At 49.1% G+C, this 6,244-nt stretch overlaps 1 protein-coding gene across 1 annotated transcript in view; it reads right to left on the bottom strand.

Moving 5' to 3' along the window:
* Positions 1-4,968, bottom strand: part of SLC16A12 (solute carrier family 16 member 12) — an 80,997-nt gene extending 76,029 nt beyond the window's left edge. Inside the window, 1 exon segment of the mRNA XM_040485827.1 lies at positions 4,861-4,968. The gene's annotated coding sequence lies outside the window, so the exon portion shown is untranslated.
* Positions 4,969-6,244: the final 1,276 nt, after the last annotated feature.

Consider the following 6,244-nt stretch of genomic DNA (forward strand, 5'->3'; position numbering starts at 1 on the left):
TTCGGTGCACTCACATACTACAAAGCCATCACCATTATCTAATTCTAGAACAAAGCCATCATCCCCAAAAGAAACCATGTAACCCTCACCAGTCACCCTCAACTTTCCCCACCCCCATAGCACGGCAACCACGAATCTACTTTTTGTTTCTATGGATTAGCCTATGGTGGGCGTATCGTACAACATGTGGTCTTTTGTGTCTGGCTTCTCTCATTCAGCATAATGTTTTCATGGTTCAACCGTGTTGTAGCATGTGTTGATACTGTTTTTAAAAATAACTTAGGGGCGCCTGGGTGGCGCAGTCGGTTGAGCGTCCGGCTTCAGCCAGGTCACGATCTCGCGGTCTGTGAGTTCGAGCCCCGCGTCAGGCTCTGGGCTGATGGCTCGGAGCCTGGAGCCTGTTTCCGATTCTGTGTCTCCCTCTCTCTCTGCCCCTCCCCCGTTCATGCTCTGTCTCTCTCTGTCCCAAAAATAAAAAACGTTGAAAAAAATAAATAAATAAAAAAATAAAAATAAAAATAACTTACTTTTGGGACACCTGGGTGGCTCAGCAGATTAAGCGCTGGCTCAGGTCATGACCTCACGGTGCATGGATCCGAGCCCTGCATTGTCACTGTCAGTGTGGAGCCTGCTTGGGATTCTCTCTCTTTCCCTCTCTCTCTCTGCTCCTCCCCCACCTGCACTTTCTCTCTCTCAACAATAAATAAACTTAAAAAAAAATGACTTACTTTTATGCGCCTATACGGCAATCAATTTAGTTTTTATAGAAAAGGCATTCTTTGGCATTCCCATCTCTTCGCTTTATGTGACACGTCATTAAATTGCAAAATTACACTAGCAAGTTCTGCTGGAATAAACAGGACTATGAGCAAACGCCACTGTAAGCATACACCTGGGCTGATAAAAGCAAAGTACACCAGTTTCTTGTGATGATAGCTATTTGCCATAGTGGCCCCTGTGCTCTGAGCAGCAACCAATAGGTGTTTCAGAGGGAAGGAGGGCACTGGCTAACCCAATGTGTTGTTTTAGTGTGGGTCAGTACTCCATTACCCAGGAGTACTGGGGGGGGGGGATGGATGGAGGGGATGGCATGCAGAGGGGGTAGAAGTGATAAGTGTTTATTACTTACTCATTAAGTAAAGAAGGAGCACATTAAATAATTAATTAATGGCGTGTAACTTCCTACCTGGCTACAGCAACTCATCCCATTCATGAGTGTGGAGTAAAAGAAGGGGTAAAGGAGACGGGTACCTGATGGGTGTCTGAAGTGGTGGGTGGATGAAGAAAATCAACTCATCTTGGGTGCCTAGCAGCCGTCAGAAATCGTGACTCTCCTCCAAGTGTTTAACAGAGATCACTTTCAAATGGGACATTGTTAGATAATGACACTTCCCGAAGTCCTTTGATGTAGAACAAATTAGAAACAGACAGAGAGGACATCTTTGTACTCGGAATCTCCCAACATCAAATGTGGATTTGGTGTTTCTCAATTCAATTATTATACCCCTCTAACGGGTGAGTTTTGAGATATACGACAAAGGTTCTCTCATAAGCAAATAGCTTCCAAATTAGCGATTTTTAAAAGCAAAGCAGTTGGTTAGGTAAGGAATGTATAAACAGCCCCAAAAGCTGCACTGAATACTTTTTTTGGCTGTGTACGACTGAAAAACTGCCAAGTTCATTTTGATAAGCCTTTGTTAAAAACAATAAACATGCCTAAGCTTGCAAACCATGCTGTTTTGAAGAAAAAGCAAGTGAGAGAATTAGAAAATGCTTAAAACTGGAATGTCTGAATAAAAACTTCCCTGGTAACGGATTTACCAAGAAGTCACAACACTGTGTGGCCTATGGGATAGTCAGGGGGATGGGAGACAAATGTAAAGTGAGAAAAAATGAAAGCAATACACCATCTTCATAAATAAATAAGAAGCTACATCTTACAAACTAGTACAATTACAGTATGTAACACTAACACGGGTACCCTAACACTACTGAGAAAACTAATCCTTCCATGCTTAAGTTTAATGTCACCAAGGCAGCGATATCCCTGCACTAAAGATAATGTAATTTAAGAGACTCCGAATGAACATCCATAAAATAACCAAATGTGGGACTTGCTCTTCGTGAGTGTATAGGAGGGTATCGGTTTATAGAAGTCCAAGTAACTTCACTGAATTCGCTTCTTTCTTTTCAGTGATTATAAAATCAGCAGAATCATAGGATTGGAAGGAAGATAATCCGGAACATTTATGTCCATTTCCCTACTTTAGGCAAAACTGAAATTCTTTTTTTTTTTTTTTTTTTCAAGTAGGCTCCACACCCAGCACAATGCAGGGCCTGAACCAATGACCTGGAGACCAAGACCTGAGCTGAGATCAATGGTCAGATGCTCAACCAACTGAACCACCCAGGTGCCCCTGAAATTCTCTTCTACCTGCCAAACAAAATCTGGAAAAAATTCTCATGAATGAATTGTAACTTGACCTCCGCAGGAACAACTTTCTTTGTTGTGTTCACTGATCTATCCCAAATGCCCAGAATACACCAGGCACATAGTAGGCATTATATAATGCAGCAGGTAAATATCTGTTAAATTGAACTAAACTGAAAAACATAAAAAAATGTGCAATGCATAAAACACTAAAGAAGTCAGCTTAAAGTTCCCGTCTCAGCTCTACAATATGGTCATGGTGTTCCTTATAACACACAAATGATCCTCAAGTTGGCTCCAATATCATACATTACACCTTTTACTCTAACCAATCATCACCATCAAGAGCTGAGAATCAGAAGACGTTCCAGGGAGAAATGGTAAATTCAGTCCACCTGTTTTGATTGCTTTTCTTTTCTGGATGTTCACCTAGGACATATCTGCATATTCATCGTTGTTCAGGTAGAATGTAAATATTATTTAAAATTAAGGGTTCACATTTTTAAAAATTGGACTCCAAATACAATTTGACTAAATCAACCTCTCGTTTATTTCAAAATCACACCAGTTAAAATAAATAAATAAGAAGAGGAAAAGGATATGATCATAAGTGATTCCAGTATTATCATTGTAGTTCAAAATGGGGCACCTGGGTGGCTCAGTCGGTTAAGCATCCAACTTCGGCTCAGGCCATGATCTAGCGGTCGGTGAGTTGGAGCCCCGCGTCAGGCTCTGTGCTGACAGCTCAGAGCCTGGAGCCTGTTTCAGATTCTGTGTCTCCCTCTCTCTCTGACCCTCCCCCGTTCATGCTCTGTCTCTCCCCGTCTCAAAAATAAATAAATATTAAAAAACAAAAACAAAAACAAAATGCCTAGCGGCAATACACTTTGAAAGTCTAAGGAAGTGGGAAGGAGAAGGCCTGGATTGTGGGCTTGGTTCCATCACCAGTTACCAGTAGGAGTTTAGCCAATCCTTGACCACCAGAATCTGAGCTTCCGGGCCTGCAAGGAGAAGGGTTTGAGGAGATGATCTCTAAAACCCTTAGCAATTTCCAAGATCCTGTGATTAGGTGAGCAAATCCCAGTCACTTAATTACTCCTTATTTAATCGTTTGTTTTCTTTAACAAACATACATTGGGCACCTTGGGAAGGGTCAGACACCATTAGCCCAGTCTGGCGTGACATTGGGGGGGGGGGGGCGAGACAAACTCCGCAGGGTCGGTTGATGATTTTAAAAGCTAGTGACCTCAGATACCTATGGAGACAGTGTATTTCTTTTTTTTTTTTTTCAACGTTTATTTATTTTTGGGACAGAGAGAGAGACAGAGCATGAACGGGCGAGGGGCAGAGAGAGAGGGAGACACAGAATCGGAAACAGGGTCCAGGCTCTGAGCCATCAGCCCAGAGCCCGACGCGGGGCTCGAACTCACGGACCGCAAGATCGTGACCTGGCTGACGTCGGACGCTTAACCGACTGTGCCACCCAGGCGCCCCAAGACAGTGTATTTCTAAATGTGTCAGGCCTGAAGTCTTTTCTTCCTGGGTTAAGCTGGCTGCGCCTTCAGAGTACCCCCCTCTCAGCCAAGAAACAAGTTAAGTTGCACAAATGAGAAAGAACCCCATCAGACTGGAATGGTTTAACCAGTGTTCTAGTAGGTTCCATCCGTCTCAACATTAAAAAAAAAAAAAAGTTATAAGATGGTCAGAAAGCTGGGCTGTGAAGACAGAAGGCTAACCAAATAGCCCCAGGTTTTACTGGGATCGTGCTTTAAAATTGTGCTTGCCAACACTTGACCCTGAGTCCGCACTACTTTCCTTGAGGACAAGAAACAGCTGAAAAATTTAATTCAATCAACTGAGGCTGGTGTGTTGTTAGTACACCGCCCACGAGGAATAAATATTACCCGAGACAGACGAAGATTTAAAAAAAGACACTGAAAACCGAATCCAGCCGACAAACGGTCTCTATTACTTCGGGCAGTCCGCCTTTGGAAAGCACAGGAGATGGAGATCAAAGCCGCTTCCTCTCCAGCCACCTGCCCAGAAACTGCCGGAGCGCTGGCCCGACACCGACACCGACACGACGAGCGGGCACACGTCCGTCTCCTAACCCTGCAGGCGTCCCGAGGGACCCGGGTTGGGGTGGGGGCTCCCGGAGCGAGGCTGGGCGCGGGGGGCCGCGGCAGCCGACGGAGCGCCCTCCGCCAGCTCCACCAAGCGCAGCCCGAGAGCCCCGCCGCGCAGGATGCCTGGGTCAACTGATCCCCGCGCCCCGGGGAACTGGGAGAAAAAGAGCCGAGGGGGCTCCGGGCGCCAGAGCCGCCGGCGGGAGGGTGCGCCCGGTGCAGCCCAGCGGGGCCGACCCCGGCGCCCCGCAGCCCGCCCAGGGCGCGCGAACCCCCTTCCGCCCGGCGCCGCCGCGTCCTCACCTCGCGTGGACCGCTGTATCCCGGGCCGTGGCGCGCAGACATGTCTTCGGGGCGCACCCACCCGGCCGTGTCCCTGCGCCGTGGCCCCCGTCCCGGGCCCCAGCCGCCGCGGTCCGCGCTTCCGAGGAGGGGCGGGGAGTGCTCGGGGCGGAGGCGCCGGCGGGGCTGGGGCCGGGGGCCCCGCGGGCAGCGCGGGAGGAGGAGGGGAGCGCGGCCGGGAAGAGCCCAGCGCCCGGGTGCCGAAGCGCACGGGCAGGTCCAGCCCCCGCCGCGCCAGCTCCGCCGCGGACTCCGTCGGGCGGGCGAGAGGGGTTTATCACTGCGACCCGCTCTGCGCGCCGCGGCTTGGAGCGGGGTGAGGGGCGCGGGGGCGGAGGGACGCCTGGCGGTTATGTAACGGGTCGGCCCTCTGTGTCCCGAGCCAGCTCGCTCCAGGACTGCCCTCCCCTCCCCGGGGTCCGCCGTGACCCTTAGCAGCCTTGCGCGCCCCTGACCTAGGCAAGCAGAGGGGGCCCGGTGTTCTCAAACAGAACTTTTCCCTGCAGCGTCAGCGAGCAGGATCTCCAGGGAAAAAATCGAGGGCTCCCTTAGACCATCTGGCCCGGATCTGTATTCTGAGGGCCAGCGCTTCCCATTTCACAGCACCGGAAACTGAGGCCATTCGGGGCCTTGTCTCTTGGAGTTACGTGTACCTGGATTCAAATCTCCTGAAAAGCTTGTGACCTTGCGCAAGTTACTTAAGTCTCTGAGCCTCAAGTTTCTTCACCTGTGAAACAGGAATAATAATAGGGCCCACTTCCTGTGTTTGCCTAGAGGACTGGACGAAGGAGGTGCAGGTGCCCCGGGTGTAACTCGCCCCCAGTAGGCGTTACTGCTGTTGATTATGTTGCGGTTCGCCCAGGTCCTCAAACTTGGCCTTGAAGGCGGCCGTCTCAAAGGCCTGAAGAAACAGCTTCCTGAGCTTGCTCAGAGGTACCCCCACGTAAGGCAGATTCTAGGCTAACCTTTCTGGAACTCACTCGGGCAGAAGCAGGTTCCAGCTGCCAGTCTGATTCCAGCTTCTTGGGCTCTACACCGTTGCTACTCAACAACATCGTTGTCATCTGGGAGCTTGCTAGAAATGCAAAATCTCCGGCCCAACCCCGGCACCTCTAAATCCTAATCTCCATCTTCACAAGCATCCCTAGGTCATTTAGTCGGTTTCAGGAAGTTTCAGAAAGAGTTGGAGTTTTTGGAAAATTTGAGAAGGGGACTGCAAAGTTACTGAGCAGTAGCCACGCGGTACTTTAGGATATTTAAAAAACAGGCTAAGTCAAGTCCTTCCTCATTTTACCCTCTGGCTGTTTTGTTTCTTCTCCTTCCCGCAATCGCCTGCTGTTTGTAA

The sequence above is a fragment of the Herpailurus yagouaroundi genome, unplaced genomic scaffold (genome assembly GCF_014898765.1).
Source record: "Herpailurus yagouaroundi ecotype Mexico unplaced genomic scaffold, PumYag 163, whole genome shotgun sequence".
NCBI classification, from domain to species: Eukaryota; Metazoa; Chordata; class Mammalia; order Carnivora; family Felidae; genus Herpailurus; species Herpailurus yagouaroundi.